We start from the raw sequence: 20,395 nt of genomic DNA, 5'->3' as shown, positions 1-20,395 counted from the left end.
AAGAAATGGGTTAAACCCAATAAATTTTATTAAATTGGGACTGACCCAGTTCAGTCATAAAAAATAACTCAAATATTGCATCCCTAACTCCAAAATCAAAGAAAACTAATCACAATTTATGTTTAGTACGAGAGATTTTGTGTAGAAGAAGGAATAAAACTTAAAAAATAAACTAAAACTGAAAAACTTGATGTTTGGCATGAAAAAACTGTGAAGAAGAGCCAAAATCTCAACTGGTGCGAGAAAAATGGGGTTCTTCCTCTTTTTGTCTCATTCTTTCTCAAAAAATTTCTTCTTATTCTTCTTCTTCTTCTTCTTTTTGCAAAAAATGATGTAAGGATACTTAAATTCCCCTTAACAAAAACCCTAGATAGGCTAAAAATTGGCTGGAATAAAGTCATTACATATGTAAGAATATTTGCTTCTTCAGCCAATTAATGAGGAAGTGCACAGATTGTGCATTGTCTGTGTAACATCTTGTGCGCATTTCGGCAAGCTCCAGAGATTTTTGGTAACACCCTCACTGTAGCAATTTCGTACATTCCACTGTTCCGGTGATCGGTGTCGGTCCAGACAGCTAGAACGTCTGGAAAAATATATAGACTAAAGTGAGGAGATGATGAGGCAACAGTTCCCTCAACTGTTTGCATCAGCTAAGAAACTGTCCATGTAGAACTGCTACAGCTGCTCCAGCATAAGCAGATAGACCTGCCCCTGCACCTCAAAGGGGTAAAAAGTCTGGTAAATTTGAGGCAGCTGATCCATTATAGAGACCTACATCTAAGACAGCCAAGAGGCCAGAGGCCAGAGGCCAGAGTATCTACCAGGGCTTATGCCATGAGAGCTCAGGAGGAGCAAGATGTCCCAGATGTGATCAGGGGTATGTTTTCCCTCTATAACATCTCTGTACAAGCATTGGTGGATCCAGGATCTACCCATTCATATATCTGCATCAAGCTACACTGTAGACGGGTAAGGGGTGTCACATTTTCCATGATGCTACATGGTTGTGCAAGTTTCAGCATGTTCTTGTAATTTTTTGTGAAGGTGCATAGGCAAGTTGCATAGGCTGTGCAATAGGTTGTGCAAGTTTCGGCAAGTTCAAATTGTCTACCGTGAAGGTGCACAAGCAAGTTGAATAGGCTGTGTGACATCCTGTGCAGGTCTCAGTAAGTTCAGGCTTTCTCCTTTGAAGGTGCACAAGCTATGTAGCACTCTGTGCAAGTTTCGGCAATTCTCAAAATTCTTTCTAATTTCTGTACACAAACTGCACAGGCTATGCAGATTTTGGTAAACTTTAAAACCTTAAATTTTCAAGCTTTATTTTTGGTACTTTTGGACTTAGAATTTACTTCTTACTTGCATAATTACCTTTTAGTTCCCCAAGAACACCATTTTATATATAAAACAAAAATAAAATTACAAATTAATCTAAAAATTGATAATTATGAAAAATTAACTAAATAAATAATAAAATTAACTAAAAATGACTATCAAACAAATAAAGTGACTATGAAATTAAATCTAAATGACTATATAAAATGCATATATCAAATGCCTCCAAACTCAAATATTTGCTTGTCCTCAAGTAAACCTTAAAATATAATGCAATTTTTGGGTGCCTTGTCCATGGAGTTATGAAAATCACCTATTAGAGTAATCTAACTCACCTCTAGCCATACCAATAATCCATAAACCAATCCTTCAAGATGCAAAGTATCTAATGCTTACTAAGGCTTTCACCGCTTAGCCTCAAGTCAATTAATCATCCAAAAATCCCAAAACAACTGATCAAAAGAGAAGGTTATTCTCAAAAAGAACTCTAGAACAATCAATAGCTAAAGTGCCTCTAAATAGAGTGATGGAATTTGAAGAATGAATGAATAAATTCCCAATCCCATAAGCAAACTTCCTATCCCTATATCCACTAGTGTAGCAAGTACAATCAAGAGATCAAAGGTCTTTTTAGGGATGTAATAGGGCTATAGGGTTCAAAATGAAGCTAACAAGAAAAGTGGTAAAAAGGATTTAGAGCATGAGAATATTTTTAATATTGAAAACATAAGGTACACATCTTTTTTTTTTCCCTTTTTGTTAACCTTTTTTTTTTTTAAAGAGGACAAAATACACAATGAGAATTTTCAAGTGTTAGCATATTTTACAAAGTGCACAAAATAAAGGGACTATTTTGATATTTTAAGTTTGTATCTTGTTTTTTCTCTTAATGATTGTCTCAAAAAATACCACCCCTAACTCATTTTCTTTAATTACTTTGGGTGGATTTCCTTCAATTTGAATAATAATAATGAAATGCACATATATACAAGCACTTTTACATAAGATAGGCATCTTTTCTCCCTTTTAATTTTTTTCTCTTATTCTTTTTTTTTTTTTTTTGGATAGTGTACCAAATATTATGCATAATTATTCTCATGAAAAGGGTGGCAGTGTTTGGTTCATTGGCTAGGTAACAATAAGGGTTTTCAAGAAAATTTAGGTGTAATGTAAGCTTAAAGGGGTTTGCAAAGGTTAATTTTAAATGAAAGGAGGGTCAAAAGTTTAAAATAAGAAGGTTTTAATCAAAGGATACCTAATCATTTCTCTTTCAAGTACAAGCTGGTATTTTGCCTTGAAAGGTTTAGAAAGCTTATTCTAAGATTGGTGAGACATCACTTGACTACCTTTTATCCTATAGCTCTCTCTAAACACTTCAATCTCTAAATAACTAGTTGGGTGGCTCTTTGACTAAGAAGATATAGGCAAAGGTAAACATTTCAAAACTTTGCACCTCTTAGGAACTTTCAATCCTCAAACCCAACTAGAGTTAGGCTAAATCACTCTACTAAGTAGCTCTCATTACTCAAGGGACCCGGCAAAAATTTTATTTCATGAATGCATGATTCCTAAAAATGAGCAATGCATTAACTAAATAAAAGAAATCTATATGTAAATTTCTATATCTTTACTATATGATGTATGGTATGTATGTATATGTAAAATATTTACATTGTGAATATATGATATATGTATGGTATGAAATGAAATGCACTTAAACTAAAATTCCTAAAAAAGACTTTTTAAGCTAAAATAAGAAAAAAATCTTATATACACCCTCAAACTCAAAGCAGACATTATCCCCAATGTCAAAATAAATACCAAGGTGGGATGGAATATAAGAAGTTGGTGCATAAAAGTGTAATAAATTTATGAAATAAAAGTAAGTGGTAAAATAAATAATTCTAGAGAATGAGCAGTAAGGCTTACTTGTAATTGCAAGAATTGAAAAATGCATTGTATAAATAGAATAGAAAATTGTAAGGTTTTACCTTGAATGGAGAATGGATAATTTTGAGGTAATCGAAATAAAAAAAGATCCCTCAACAATACTATTAAAGAGAATGAATATCATAGAAAAAGTGGTGCTGTACAGGTTAGGTTGCATAGGCAGTGAGGAGTTGCTGTAAAGAGCAAATTCTGCAGAATTTCTTCAGAAATGTTCACTGTGAACAGTAAATTCTACAAAACTAGCTCTGCAGTAATAAAACTACATAAGCTATGCACCAAGCTGTGCAGTTTTTAGTAGAATGAACAAAAAGGCATAAAACGTGCCACAAACTTAAAAAAAAAAGTGCATTCCAAAAAAGCTGTCAGTGCCTAAAACTCAATTAAAATGAAAAATATCAGTTGCATGAACTTCATTAACACCAAAATTAAGACTAAACATGAACAAATACATTATTTGTGGAAAGTAAAAACACCAAATTCTGTTGTGAACAATAATTTCTGAACAAATATGCATATGAACAATATCAATTTCTGCAAAATAACTCTGTGAACAGTAAATATGTATAATTCTACATATTTTCATTTTTTTTTATTAAGCAAATATCATTAACACATTAAGAACCATCTAAAAAAAATTTCAGCATATTCTCATTGAAAATATACACTCCAAAACCTAAAAAAAAAAAAATCTCCATATAAGAATTTGCAATAGGAAATATCCATCTCCAAAAGCTAAATTCAAGCCCAACACATCAAAATCAAAATTCACACACCAACTCAATTCTCAATTGCATAATTAAACAAGCATTCAATTCTTCAATCCGAACACACCCTCTCACATGAAAAATCAATATTAAGGAAATGAATTTGCTGTATCACCTCAACCACTTATCATAATAAAAAAACAAGAGATGAACTCCTTTAAATGTTATCCTGATGTAGAATGTAAGTTCTTGACAACAGCTCTCCTTTTTGCTAATTTGACAAAATGTGTTGCATAATAAGCACAAATTAAATTTAGAGTCAAATCAATTATGCAACCTAATAAGCAAATATTAAAAGAATAGAATACTTCCTCAATCTGCATTTTTGCATTTGCCATCTTATAAGCATTTGTACAAAGTAAAATTAGATAATTGTCAAAAATTGAATCTAAGGGTGATTGAAAACAAAACAAAACAAAACAAATAAAGTAAAATTAACCAAAACAAAACAAAAGAACTTGGGGTGCCTCCCAAGAGCGCTAAGTTAAGGTCATTAGCTTGACCCTTATCATGTTTCATGGTGGCTAAAATTAGAATTTATTGTCTCTATTCCCAATAGGTGCTTCAATGAATCTATACTTCATTTTCTTTCCATTGCATTAGAAGATTCCTATCGATTTATCTAAAAGTTCAACCATTTCTTTCTTGACAATCTTTGGTGCATCTTTTTCTTTGAGAAATTGTTGCTTAACTACGCTTTTCTACACTTGCTTTATTTGAAAAACTAGTGCCATTGGAAAATGTGGATTACTCTTCAATTGTTGCGCAGAGGTTGCCACTTTTAGTTTTTCATCATTAATAGTTCCTTCATGGATAAGACAATTTTCAAGGGGATCCTTCGGAACTCTTTTTAAAGTGATCTTTCACTAACTCGTCAACTATATGAATTCTCAGGTAAGAGTCTATATCTTGATGTTGCTTCTTCTTAGCGTTGCCAATGTTGAAAACTAATCATCCTCTCCAACTCTAAGAATGAGCTCTTCACCTTTGATGTAACAACTTGAAATTTTAAATTATAAATAAAATAAAAAGAAAATATTATGTTATTAATATTATGGGATTTATTTGAATTGAATTTGAAATAAAAGAAGATAATTAAAAAAGAAAATAAAAAAATAAAAAATAAAAATGAAAATATAAAAAATATATGGATAAAGATAGTTAGATTATATTATATTGTGGGTTATGGTATTTTAATGTTAAATATTTTGAAAGTTTAATAATAATAATAATAATAATAATAATAATAATAATAATAATAATAATAATAATAATAATAATAATAATAAAAGAAAACAAAAAGAGACAGCTTTAAAGCTGTCTGCGTGCCACCCCCCCCCACTCTCTCTCTCTCTCTCTCTCTCCTTTTCATTTTCTTTTTTCTTCCTTTTCGTTTTCTAGCCACAACTTCTTCCTCCGATCATCGTTTTTAGCGTTCTTGGTATCAAAATATTCCTCCCTTCATGGGTATCATTTCCTAGTTTGTGCGAATCAAGCTTCAGAAGTTTTAGCTCATTTTAACTTCTGGGCTAGATCTCTTTCAAACCATAAATTCTATCAAAAATCTGAGACCACTAGCATTCTCCACTTGTCAAGGGCTTCGCGACGACACTAATTTGAAATTTTTTCGACACCGTTTTCTAGTGGGTCTCATGGAACTTCGCAGTATTTTTTCGGGCATTAAATGAGCTTAATAAATTCCATAAAAATTATGTACTAACCCCCATATTATGGGCTTCACGTAGGTACATTAAATTCGTGGAAATGTGACTGTCGATCAGGTTTACATTTTTCAACTGAACAGACAAGCGACCGAAGCTACTTTAGAACCAGGTCAAAATTATAGGCTATCATATCATTTTCTGACGTCTTGGATACGTTTCTAGTATTAGAATTGGTGTAAGTAAGACCGAACCCTAAGTTTCCTTCATTATTTTATTTTGAGTTTAGATTAAAAATCCATAAAATATTCGTGGGTAGTTAGAAAATTATAATTCCTTTTGTATTAGTGTATTAATATTGCTAAGGACCACGGCGCAAAATTTTAGAATTTTTAGAGCTCATTTGGATAGTTTTTTCAAAAAGGGTTAGTTGTAAGGACTAAATGATAATTTTCCAAAATTGTGATGTTGACTGTTTAGGTGGCCCCATGAGGGGCCATGTGATATGATCGAGATATGGTTGTGTGACTTGTGGATATAGAAGTGTATTTTGAGCCATTTTGTAGGTTGGGGAGGTCATAGGTATAGGGTGAACTCTGCCAGATTTTCAGTACAACTTAGGGTGTCTTTGGTTCTTTTAAACTTGCATTGAGTCATTTATATTAATGTAATTGTCAGGTGAGCTAGGACAACCTTCCTCCTATACCCAGCCATCACAATGACCTCGATTTACGTCTGTGAGTAAAATATTAATTTTAATTATAATTTCAATATTATTATATGTTCAGGCATGCCCATGCATCACTTACAAATATATATCTATATAGTTAAATACTAGGCACATTTTATATTGCATTCTTAATTGATGAAATGCTATGGATGTTGTTTTATGATAATTTAGAGCAGTGTGCGTGTGTTAGTGTGTGTGTGGTGTGGCGTATTGGATATGGACAGAACGGGTAGATGAAGCTGAAGCTTGACTCGCTAGGACTCGATCCTTTTATGGATAAGTTGGGGTAGGCATGGCGCGAGATGATCTCACTGGCCCCCGCATTTGGTCTATTAAGCGAAAGTTCGGCTTGAGATGTACTCGCTGGCAGAGGTTGAATTAAGAAAGCTGTATAGGGGATCAGCTCTCATATATGCACTATTTGAATATTATATGGGTGTGTGAGTGCGCCAAATTACCTTTTTGTTGTTTATGATGTGATTTGTATGAAAATTATGAAGGTGTTGCATTCCACTCTTCAGGATGCATTAGCCTTAGATAGCTATAGAAATTGTACTTAAAATCAGTATTTTACTCCCTGAGTCGAATGTTCACTCTTGTTCACCTTATTTTTTCAGGATACAGGAGATTTTTTGTTGAGTTCTAACCTGTCTCTCTCCTTCATAAGTGTCAACACCATATTTTGGTCGATTCCCGAAATCAATAAACTTTGAAATCGATCCCCATCACCAAGTCTCCATTCGTTTCCGATCTCTCTTCATAGGGATCCAAACCGACACCAAGTCTCCTTGCCAGACGATCACATTTCTGATCTCTCTCCAAAGAAACCGAACCAATACCAAGTTTCCGTATCTCTCAAATCCCTACCGATCTCTTGAACCAATTATTAAGTCTCTTGGCCAGTTAATTACATTTTCGATCTCTCGTCAAACGAAATCAAACCAACGTTAGGTCTTCGTGCCATCCAGTTTTATTTTCGATCTCCCTTTTAAAATTTTAAGGATAATCGTTTAATAAAGTTAAGGTTTTAATCCGGTTTAATGATGCTTCCGATCTTAAGTGTTCAAATCAGGTTTCTAATTTTAATAATCTTAAGTCTCGTTCGGTGTTTGTCCTCAGCCGATCTCATGCTTACAATGTTTTTCCAACCTCTTATACTTGGATTAATAATCACTTTTAAGTTTGATGTTCTAATTGGTTCAGACAGTCAGGCGCTTGTACAATTTAGATTCTTTCCGATCTCATCAAGTCATTAAACAAAAGAAAGAACTTCATTTCATTTCAAAATAAAAAATACAAGTCATTCAGCTGGAGGATCACCCCCAGCCTGTTCTACATTTTGTTCACCCTCTCTATCACCCTCAGCCTCCTCCTCGCTATTCTCTTCGTCTTGGGGAGCCAGGTCCACCATCCAGGAAAAGTCCTCCTCAGGATAACACTTCTTGAGCTCGGCCAAAAGGTCCTTGTGGGCTTTCACATAAGCACCGGCCTCCCTCATCACTGCCTCTTCTTCTTTTGCTCTAAGTTCTGCAGTGAGGCGAAAGACATCAGCAGCTCGGAGCGCCCGAGCTTCTTCAAGAACATGAGCCTGCTCGGCCAATTTATCCTCATAGAATTTCATCCGCCCCTCAATTTCAGCTATATATTCTCGGGCGAATGAAAGTTGAGCTCAGGCGGAAGCCGCTTCCTGACCCACCTTTTGGATCTCCTGCTTTAAATGATAAGCCTTTTCCCAGACAATATGTTGGTTCACCAAACTCTCCACGCTCAAGCTCATAGTCTGGGTTAGGATATCGTCAAGACTGTTCAGGGTCAGCCTATTCCGATCCTCCTGAAGGCAGATGGAGGCCCCCAAAACCTTAGCCAAACCCGGATTATCTCGAACAGTTCTGTTCTTCTCCAGGGAGTGAATTAGGACTTGAGCGCTGCGGGAAAGGGTCCTTATAGGAGGTTGGGAAGGACCCCCTTCCGCACTTGGAGCAACCGTTAGAGGTGGCGGTTCTTCTTGTTGAGGAGGAGACCGGATCACTTCTACTTCAGAGATCGGTGGTCCCGAGGGTCGAGACAGCTTCCCTGCATCTGCTCTGGATCGTGCCTTGGTGTCTGAGAGGCCTCGGCGCGCTTCATCTCCCGCACTTTTCTGGAGACCTCTCTCTTCCGCTTTCGACTCTCTTTGGAAGCCTCGCCGCTCGCCATGCCTGCACAAAGAAAAAGTCTGTGAGTTTGCTAAGGCCCAAAGATCAGAGATATAGAAAGTATCGAGGCCGAGGTTAGAGAGCTGAAGCCTGCATTCTTCGCCGGCAATCAACTGCATTGTCCAATGATGCAATTTGATTGTCACCGCATCTAAACAGGAAAACTTTTGAGTGGCCGCCTGATCTTTCAGCTCCATCACCATTATGCCCTCTTCCCTATTCAGGGTGATGCGCTTCGGAAGTGAGAGGCCCAAATGCAGCCAGCTACGTGGGAAACCCTCAAAACCATTCGAAATTTTGCTCCTCAGGATAAAGAAGCGATTCTTCCAATTTTTCAGTGAGGAGGGCAGATCGGCAAAGAGCCCACAATGCGGTTTCGCTTGAAAGAACCAGTACTCATCGTCCTTTCTACGAGTTAGCCTATGTAGCTCAGCGAACACCTTCGCTGTAGGACTGAGTCCCTTAGCTCAGCATGGGCCTCTGAATGCTACCAGGATCCGCCATGAGTTCGGATGTACTTGGGCTATACATACTTGGTGGAATTTCAGAACTTCCTTGAAGAAGTCATCAAGGGGAAACCGCAACCCGGCTTTTAATTGCTCTTCGTATACCATAATCATATCATTTTCTTCAAAGAAGTGATTGGCTCGGAGGTCGCCATGACACCTGATAAGTTCGTATGAATCGGGCTGAAGGTTATATTCTTGGCTAAACGTTTGCAGATCGATTTCTTAAAGGATTGATAGCAGTTCATCCACGAGAAGGTTTTCTCTCCCTGAGGGATGCGTCCATCTTGAGGGTCCCGCTTGACCACGAGCTGAAACGGAGGTCATGGGAGGATCAGATCGCTCACTTGGCCCGACCAGCTCAACTTCATTTGACGACCACGAGATGTGAACGGAAGGGGGGCTCGCCGCTCTCTGACCTTCGGCGCAGCTCATTTTCAAAAAAAAGAAAAAATTTAACTAAAAGAAAGATCAAAACCCTTACCGTAGTGTGATCGGTGTCGGAAGAACTTGAAGACACGAGAGAATTTTGGAATCGCTCGCGATATGCTGAAAATGACATAAGAGAGCAACTGGCTGACTCATCCCCTATTTATACCAGTCTGAGCATTTAATGCTCACAGTGCCCCAAGCGGCTCATCGGTTAACGAGATTCGCCAGCTTTTTCTGACACGTCTCACAAATATTCCGAAAACTCCATAATTAAATAAGGAAAGATCGGCTGGTTAAAGACCGATATATTAAAGTAGATGTTTAGAAATTACAGATCGGCTAAGGGCTATTCAGTTAGGAATCGGATCGGATAAACACATCAGAGATCGGAAAATAACCAATGCAATAATAATAAAATGATAATTGTCAAAATAAGAATTCATTTCCAAAAGGTTGGATTACATCATTTGGGTGATCTCAAGAGATCGGATTACATTAAAGGTCATATCACATCATTTGGGTGATCTCTGGAGATCGAATTACATTAAAGGTCAGATTACATCATTTGGGCGATCTCTAGAGATCAGCGATACATCCTACTTAGTAAAGACCTATGTCAAAGCCTAGTCTCATGGCTGAATCAAAAGATGTGTTTGATTAGGAAACCAGCCATCAACATCGGATAGATGTACAGCTTAGATGGGGTGACTATGACTCTCATGAAGATGACTCTCATGAAGATAAGAGAGGTCGTCGTCAATGTTATCCCTCGAAATCGAGCCGCGGTCGGGACACCCGATGTGGTGAGGAGCCAAGTAAACTTTGAAGGGCAGTCACCAATGATAAGAGGGAAATTAGCAGTTTTCTCGCCCGAAATCGGTTCGCCGATTAGATCGGTCGGCCGACTCGAGATCAACACGATCGACATTCTCGATCTGGATCAGTAAATTAGTCCGATTCTCTCTCTGTCATCAGAGGTGGCCATCGTGATTTTCTGATCACCGGGGTCATAAATTTCAGTCGATAAACAAAGGGAACAGTCGGAAAAAGATCAAAAACAGCTACCATGGCCGGATTGTGGCCGGAACGGCTAGAACAGGAAAAGTGAGAAAGAAAGAGGAGAAAATGAAATGCGGAAGGATTTCCCATTAAAGGTATATATAGAGAAGGTCTGAGCATTTATTGCTAGCAGAAAACGAAGCGGACGCTTAGGAAACCGAAGGAATAAATGCTTTGACTGAACCGGCCTGGATAAAGGAGAAAACTCAGGAATGGGAGAGATTGGGAGAGAGGGCCCGACATGAGAGATCGGAAAAAGATCGTATTAGGAAGGTCGGAAGGAATGGGAGATTGAAAAGTAAGGAGAGAATAAGACAACTTCCAATAACTGTCATCATAATTAGAGCCGAGGTAGTTAAAGCATTGCAGACAAGATCAAATCTCCACCGCACGCCTCCTTTGTAGAATCGCCCATATTACTGATAGGTGCCAGAACGTGTCATGGCAGTCCTGTACATCTCGATCTCCACCGTTGATCTTACTTGTAAGGACAAGTCTGGAGCCCTTAGATCAAAGAAGAAGACGACAAGACCGGCGCTTTTTATTCCCAACCCTCGGATCGCTCTTGCCAAGAAAATTTTGAGCCGTCAGATTAGAAAAGAGAAAGGATAAATATTCTGAAAAGGATCTCAGCCATTCATTTTGATTCTCTTTAATTCCCAAGCATCAGATCATGTCCTTTAAAATCCAAACCTTCCATCTCCCTCAAAGAAAAATCCTGACCCTTCATTAGGAGCACCTGGTCCCTATAAATACCTGCATGAAAACTGTTGAAGGGGACGAAAGAAAAAAGGGTGGTGATTATAGTGGAAAGGCTCTGAAAATGGATTCAGTTTTGCTACTCTGTTATTTTTAATCTTTTAACATAGAAAAGAACTTCAGAAGCCAGTTTTCTAAAGTATTTTCTCTGAAGGAGTATTGGACACTGGAACTCTTTATTTTCAGTTTGTTCATTACTTTGCGATACCCCCCCCCCCCCCCCCTCTTAGTTTCAGTTTCGTTATCATCACTTTTATATCCACTTTTATTTTCCAAGCTCAATCTCATTCAAACCTGGTTATTGTCATTCCGGCTCGACTACACTCTAACTTTGTATTCTTCATTTCAAAGCAAGCATTAGTCCCCAGACTATTAGCACGCAACTCTACAACATTCGTGACTCCATAGTTAGTTCAATAGGTTAAACTGCCTACAGGTGAGTGTCCGAACTATTGCCCTATCCAGTGCTTGTTTTATTTTCTTTATTTTCATGCTCGTAATTTTCGTCAAGTTTATCTTATGTTAAAAGGCCCCTACGTAGGTGTTTATTCTCTTGAGTTTATCTTTTGATACATCAGTTCATGTTATTTATTTGTTCTTAGTCTTTATTATCTCCTAATATAGGCGTTCTGGTTATGGATAGCGTGTAGGTAGTTTGATAAAACGTTGGTAGCTCTATCTTAACATGAGAGTTTCCTTAAAATAATTAAAGTTTGGATAATAAATCGGAGAAAAATTATGAAGTCGAACCACTAAACACGTTCTGGAGATAGCCTGGTATAGTGGGGAACCGAGATAAGATCGGATCCCAGACTAGTAAGCGGAAGAGATCGAATGTTGCCTATCAAAAGGTATTGGTAAGGCGATCACATAGGAGATCAGTAAAAATTCAGTCCGCATCCCCTACCTAGTTATAAGGTACCAACGGGATAAGAGAAGCCTTATTCGGGTTCTCAGCATCTGCGAATGCCAGAACCTTTAGTCTAAGGTCTTTACGATATACGATCGCAATTAAATCTCAAGAGATCGGAGGAGAGTTCTTATCTAATTCTCAATCAAAAATTCTAACAAATTATTTAAAGAGATCGGAGTAGAGTTCTTATCCGATCTTCAATCAAAATTTTTAATAAATATTAAAAGAGATCGGAGGAGAGTTCTTATCCGATTCTCAATCAAAATTTTTAATAAACATTTAAAGAGATCGGAGGAGAGTTCTTATCCGATCTTCAATCAAAATTTTTAATAATTATTTAAAGAAATCGGAGGAGAGTTCTTATCCAATCTTCAATCAAAATTTTTAATAAATATTAAAAGAGATCGGAGGAGAGTTCTTATCCGATTTTCAATCAAAATTTTTAATAAACATTTAAAGAGATCGGACGAGAGTTCTTATCCGATTCTCAATCAAAATTTTTAATAAACATTTAAAGAGATCGGAGGAGAGTTCTTATCCGATCTTCAATCAAAATTTTTAATAATTATTTAAAGAAATCAGAGGAGAGTTCTTATCCTATCTTCAATCAAAATTTTTAATAAATATTAAAAAAGATCGGAGGAGAGTTCTTATCCGATTCTCAACCAAAATTTTAATAAATATCAAAAGAGATCGGAGGAGAGTTCTTATCCGATTCTCAATCAAAATTTTAAGGAATATTAAAAAGAGATCAGAGGAGAGTTCTTATCCGATTCTCAACCAAAATTTTAATAAATATGTGGAGATCGGAGGAGAGTTCTTATCCAAGATCCTTCATTCAAACTTTAAATAAATTATCCCAGAGATCGGGAAAAGCCTTTACCCGAATTTTCTCAAATCCAAACTAAAATTGTAACACCGTAGGCAAATCCCACATCGGCAAAACACGGGAGAGATGCTGGGTTTATAAGTTAGTGGTTCGTAACCCCTATTGACGTGTTTTAAAACCGTGAGGGCTTCGGCCCAGAGCGGACAATATCACTAGTGGGCCGGGCCATTACATTTGTGGTATCAGAGCTGCTCCGTGTGCAACCTTGAACGATGGTGGGGCAAACCTCAGCGAGGATTCTGAGTCCCATAAGGGGGGTGAATTGTAACACCCTAGGCAAATCCCACATCGACAAAACACGGGAGAGATGCTGGGTTTATAAGTTGGTGGTTCGTAACACCTAGTGACGCGTTTTAAAACCGTGAGGGCTTCAGCTCAGAGCAGACAATATCACTAGTGGGCCGGGCCGTTACATTTGTGGTATCAGAGCCGCTCCGCATGCAACCTTGAGCGATGGTGGGGCAAACCTCAGCAAGGACGCTGAGTCCCATAAGGGGGGTGGATTGTAACACCCTAGGCAAATCCCACATCGGCAAAACATGGGAGAGATGCTGGGTTTATAAGTTGGTGGTTCGTAACCCTTATTGACGCGTTTTAAAACCGTGAGGGCTTCGGCCCAGAGCGGACAATATCACTAGTGGGCTGGGCCGTTACAAAAATAGTACAATACGCAAAGTAACCCCCTAAACAAAAACTGATATGCAATACCAACTCACTAAGGGTCATCTCATTTATTTATGTATCTAGGTAACCCGAACCAGTGAAAAATTAAATATTCTCTTTTATCAAAGGGATTAACATCTTCATTCTAACCCCCCTAACTACCGATTTTAATTTATAAAGGGCATAATGTCAAATCTGTTTGCCCTCATAGAGGGACGAGGCGGGGTGCCTAACACCTTCCCCGCCCATATACGAACCCCGAACCTAGAATCTTTGTTTTCAAAGTGGTTTCATTTTAATTTATTTTCACAAATGGTTTTCTTTAATTTCCATCAAAATTAAAGTGGTGACTCCTCACTCTTTCCCACTTCGGTGAGTGTTCGTCCAGGCGACCGCAAAATATCTTGCGATAACAGGTCATCTATTAATATCTATTGTGTTTTGTATAATTTTATTAAATCCTAGAACTTCGCATGTATTAGAAGTATTTTATTTGATTTGGGTCCGTAATATAATATCGTTTTGGATCTATAAATTTATTAGAGGCATGTATGATTGGATTGGATGAGGGAGCTAAGCTCCCATTTGATTTTATGATATGATTATTATGTGAAGGGGTAGAAAGAAAAGAAGGGGTAGAAAAATCCTTGATGAATCTATTGTAAAATCCAGCATGCCCCAGTAAACTCCTCACTCCTTTCACAGATGTCGAGGGTGGCATTTTCTTAATAATTTCTACCTTTATTTTGTCCACCTCAATACCCTTGTTTGACACAAGATGTCCCAAAACAATTCCTTCTTGTACTATAAAATGGTACTTTTCCCAATTCAAAACTAAATTAAACTCTTCACATCTCTGCAAAACTTTAGACAAGTTATATAAGCATTTATCAAAAGATTTACCATACACAGAAAAATCATCCATGAACACTTCCATAATATCCTCAATCATGTCAGAAAATATGGACATCATACATCTTTGAAATGTAGCTGGGGCATTACATAATCCAAATGGCATCCTTCGATATGCAAAGGTACCATAGGGACATGTGAATGTAGTTTTATCCTGATCATTTGGGTGAATAGGGATCTGAAAGAACCCTGAATAGTCATCCAAATAGTAAAAATAAGAATGATGAGCTAATCTCTTAAGCATATGATCTATAAATGGTAATGGAAAATGGTCCTTTCTAATTGCATTATTCAACTTTCCATAGTCTATACACATTCTCCATCCAGTTACAGTCCTAGTAGGTATTAGTTCATCATTTTCATTTTTCACTACTGTGATGCCTCCCTTTTTGGGTACGACATGAACTGGACTTACCCAATTGCTATCAGAAACAGGGTAAATGATACCTGCATCAAGCAATTTCAAGATTTCCTTTTTCATAACCTCTTTCACATTTGGATTCAATCTCCTCTGTGACTCTCTGGAGGCTTTATGATTATTTTCCAATAAAATTCTATGCATGCACACAGAAGGATGGCCAACTAGTGATATTGTCCGCTCTGGGCCGAAGCTCTCACTATTTGTCACTAAGGGTTACGAACCACCAACTTATAAACCCAGCATCTCTCCCGTGTTTTGTCGATGTGGGATTTGCCTAGGGTGTTACAATAACCAATTATCCTTCTATGATTTCGAAGAACTCTTAATAATTTTTCAACTTCACAATCATTCAGTTTAGCACTAACAATCACAGGATATGTAGAATTTTGACCAAGAAAAGCATACCTGAGATTTGTTGGAAGAGGCTTCAACTCTACCTTCGGTGCTTCACTTTTTCAAGCATTGATTATGAAGTTGTATCTTGCTTCAAATCTCCAATCTTCTCAATACTAGCCATAGACAAAGGTGGATTTCCTTCCAAGATTTTACCATATTCTGCAGCTTCTTCAATCTCATCCCCCTTTTTGATGTTGTAAACCAAACAAGCTTCTAAGGGATCTTTAGGATGTTGCTTTTTAAGCACTTCTTTGACCACTTCATCTATCACATCAATTCTCAAGCATGAATTTGAATCATCTTTCTTTTTCATTGCTTGAAACAAATTAAATTCAACTTTTTCTTCCCCAACTTCTAAAGTAAGCCTTCCATTTTTTACATCAATCATAGCCGCAGCAGTAGCAAGGAAAGGTCTACCAAGAATAATAGGAATGTGTACATCCTCCTCCATCTCCAATACTACAAAATCTACCGGTATGAAAAATTTTCCAACTTTTAGAGGAACATTCTCAATCACCCCAATTGGAAATTTAATAGACCTATCTGCTAACTGTAGTGAAATGGTGGTAGGCTTTATTTCTCCAATCTTCATTTTCTCATAGATAGACAATGGCATTAGACTAACACTAACTCGAAGATCACATAAAGCCTTATCTATATTGATATCCCCAATGTGACATGGTATGGAAAAACTACTAGGATCTTTCAGTTTGGGTGGAAGCGTATTTTACAAAATAGCACTGCTTTCTTCTGTGAGAGCTACGGTCTCAAATTCTTCCAACTTCTTCTTGCTAGAAAAAATATCCTTCAAAAATTTAGCATATGAAGGCATTTGTGCTAAGGCATCAGTGAAAGGAATAGTCACATGCAAAGACTTTAATACCTCTAAAAACTTCCCAAATTGTTTATCCAACTTTAATTTCTGGAACCTTTGTGGGAATGGTAAAGATGGCATGTAGGCTTTAGGTGCTACATATTTAGGTTCTTCCTCTTTACTCTTTCTCTCTCTTTACTTCCTTTTTCTTCCACTGAACTCTCTTTCATAGCTTCAATTCTAACTTCAACTTCAATTTTTTCATCTCCTTCTCTGTTTTTCTCTTCTTCAATTTTCTCTTCAATCTTTTTATCTCCACTCTCCAATATTTTTCTACTTCTTAATTTAATAGCCTTGCAATGCTCCCTTGAATTTTCTAGTTGGCTAGGGAGCTTCCTAAATGCTTTGTTGTTTGAAGAGCTAGCTTATTGAGCTATTTGATTCTCTAACATCTTATTGTGTGTTGCTATTTGATCTACTTTAGATGCTAATTGAGAAATCATATCTTGTTGACTTTGATGGCTCACAAGTAGAGTCTTAATCATAGCTTCCAATCTAGCTATCTTGTCTGGTTGTGCTTGCTGTGGTAGAGGTTATTGTGGTTGTGGTGGAGCAGGTGCATTTTGAGGTTTAGGAATTCTAGGAAGAGGACCTCTATTGTGCTGAAAATTCTAATGTTGTTGATACCCAGAAGGTTGCTAAAAATTTTGGTATTGTCCTTGTCTACCTCCCCAAGAGAAATTTGGGTGGTTTCTCCATGCTGGATCATAAGTTGCAGAAAATGGGTTACCGCTTGGTCTTTGATTGTAGTTCCCCACATAATCCACTTGCTCACTTGAAAAATCTTGACTAAGTGCTGAAAAATCAGCTGCACAATTGACATTTACAGCTCCAACTTCTACTGAATTACTAGAACCTCCAACTGAAGAATCTACTTTCATGGTTAGCTTATCCATTTTCCTTGTCAAAGCATCAAACTTAGCATTAATCATATTCATGGCATCAAGCTCAAACATACCAGCTAGTTTCTTGATATCATTCCTCTCACAACTCCACTGGTAATTGTTATAAGCAATTTTATCAAGAGCAGAAAAAGCTTCATCTTCAGATTTCTCCATAAGATCACCTCCAGAAGATGCATCAATTGTACTTCTAATACCTGGTGAAACTCCATTGTAAAAGTGTTGAACAAGCATCCACTTAGGAATCCCATGATGTGGACATCTTCTTTGCAAATCCTTGTACCTCTCCCATGCTTCATATAAGCTCTCATCATCTCTAGGTTTAAAAGAAGCCAGCTCATTTCTTAGCTTAGCTATCTTGCTTGGTGGAAAATATTGAGCTAAAAATGCTTGAGAAAGTTCATCCCATGTTGTGATAGAACCCGGTGGAAAAGAATGTAACTACTCTCTAGCTCAGTCCTTCAAAGAAAAAGGAAATAATCTTTGACAAAGAATGTAACTACTTGGCCTTTGCATCATCAGGCAATTCTCCATGCTTGTTCAAGTTTAAAACACTTAATAAATTAATATTACATTCAATTTTGGTAGGAATTGCTTCACTCATACTTCCTAGAGGGAGAATCGTGGCACATAGTACATTTGATATACTCAACACTAGGCCTTTGTAATATTACTAGACTTGTGGTAACACAATTAAGAAGGCACATCATTTAAGGAAATATAATCAACGGCAACAATAAGCTAGCAACAAACTATTAATTCCAATAATTAACATGACTTCCACTGAAACAAAATGGCCCTTCATTCCCAACAACCAATTCAAGCAAACTTATTGTTTTTCCTATGTATCCCTAGGATTGTGGATTTAATGCAGCACATAATTGACAAGAAACAAATTTATGAAGTGACCATGAGTTGTCCAGAAGGTAAGGATGGAATGTATATAGTATTATCAGTTTCTTTGAGATAATTTGAATGAATTTGAAAGTTTACTAAAGGTGCAAATGCATGGATCTATAATCTCATTGTGTGAAAAAGAATCTGATAGTAATTTTCACTTCTATTGTATGAGTAATTGCAAGTTATCATTGAACTGGATTAAACAAGCGGAGGCGAATGAGTGGGTCGAGATAAGAATTTGTGAAGTGTGAGATACTGAGATGAGCTCACTTGGACTTAGACTAAGCATTGCTAAAATATTAGAACTAGCTATTAGTTGGCCATTCACCCTTGTAAGTGAACCTTGACACTTGAATTGAATTGAACAATACCTATTCTGATACCATATCATTGAAATGAATTGAACAAGCGGAGGCGAATGAGTGGGTCAAGACAAGAATCCATGAAGTATGAGATGAGCTTTTCTTGGACTTGTAACAGCCATTGCTAAAAGGTTAGAACTAGCTAATTAGTTGGTCGCCCATCCTTATAAAGAAACCTTGACATTTGATTTGAATAAGGCTAGACCTGTTTTGATACCATATCACTGAACTGAATTATTGAACAAGTGGAGGCGAATAAGTGGGTTGAGATAAGAGTTTGTAAAGGGTAAGACTTAGGCTTGGACTAATCAGGTAATCATTATTAAAAGGTTAGAACTAACCAATTAGTTAACTGGCCATTCACCATTATATAAGCCCTTTAAACTTCTTATAATTTTTAGAGGTAGAACTCGTCACAAGCATCGAAAAGAGGAAGCTCTGTAAATCATATCAATTCAGCTCACAATACATGAATAATGCTTAACTAGTATTATCGAAAAATCTAAAAACACTAAATTAAATAATAAATTTATTTTTTATTTTTTTATCATATCTATTCTATAAGATTGGTGTTAATAAAAAGAAAGTTTCATAAATTTATTATTTTTCTTTAATATGCTGTTAATTTTTTTTATCAATTAAATTTAAAAACATAATATTTAACTAAAATTTAGAACATTGATTTTTTCGTTTTACAGTTTGTTTGTCTTAACTTATAAGTTAGTGAAACCAGCTTACAAGCTCTAAAAATAAATTTATCTGTTTACTTATAATATTTTTTAACAAGCTAAGCTTACAAGCTAAAAGAAAAAAAAAAAGTTAGCGAGGACTAACTTCCCATTTTGATACTTATATTTGACCAAGTATTTTAGTATATTTGAAACACCCTAGGCAAATCCCACATCGGCAAAACACGGGAGAGATGCTGGGTTTATAAGTTGGTGGTTCGTAACCCCTAGTGACGCGTTTTAAAATCGTGAGGGCTTCGGCCCAGAGCGGACAATATCACTAGTGGGCCAGGCCATTATATTTGTGGTATCAGAGCTGCTCCGCGTGCAACCTTGAACGATGGTGGGGCAAACCTCAGCGAGGACACTGAGTCCTATAGGGGGGGTGGATTGTAACACCCTAGGCAAATCCCACATCGGCAAAACACAGGAGAGATGCTGGGTTTATAAGTTGGTGGTTCGTAACCCCTAGTGACGCATTTTAAAACCGTGAGGGCTTCGGCCCAGAGCGGACAATATCACTAATGGGCCGGGCCATTACAATATTATTTTTATTTAATTTTTAAAATTTTATTTCTAATCTCATTTAATATACTTTTTAGTTATTTTAATAATAAATATGCTTATAAGCTATACCAAATACATCAACTGTTTATCAATCACTTATAAGTAATTCAACCAAACACATAACTGTTTAAAATTTTAAATGCTTGTAAACTTGAATTAGCATATAAGCATTAAGTATTTATAAATTAATCTTCATAAATTAAGTCAAATACTCTCTTAAACCCACATTATAAGCCCCCACCCAAGCGGCAAGGCTATCTACTCATTGCCCAAGAGACTTCATACATAAATAATCTCTAAAAATATAAAGTAATATTAAAAGAATGAAAATATGAATTGAATATGACAATATGAATTGAATTGAATTAAAAAATAAATAAATTGATTTTATTTTGATTTATTGATTTACACTACATTATGTAGGTTTGGAACTTCCTAATATTACAGATGTGGTCAGGAGGGGTACATGTCTAGGGA

General features: G+C 36.7%; 1 non-coding gene across 1 annotated transcript; it reads left to right on the top strand.

Annotated features, from left to right (window-relative positions):
- Nucleotides 1–17,605: 17,605 nt before the first annotated feature.
- Nucleotides 17,606–17,712, top strand: LOC131175036 (small nucleolar RNA R71). Its single transcript, XR_009145195.1, has one exon. It is a non-coding gene; the product is annotated as a small nucleolar RNA R71 (small nucleolar RNA).
- Nucleotides 17,713–20,395: the final 2,683 nt, after the last annotated feature.

This window comes from Hevea brasiliensis, chromosome 16 (genome assembly GCF_030052815.1).
Source record: "Hevea brasiliensis isolate MT/VB/25A 57/8 chromosome 16, ASM3005281v1, whole genome shotgun sequence".
Classification (NCBI taxonomy): domain Eukaryota; kingdom Viridiplantae; phylum Streptophyta; class Magnoliopsida; order Malpighiales; family Euphorbiaceae; genus Hevea; species Hevea brasiliensis.
The sequence above is the reverse complement of the archived record's forward strand: the minus strand, read 5'-3'. Positions and strand labels throughout refer to the sequence as shown.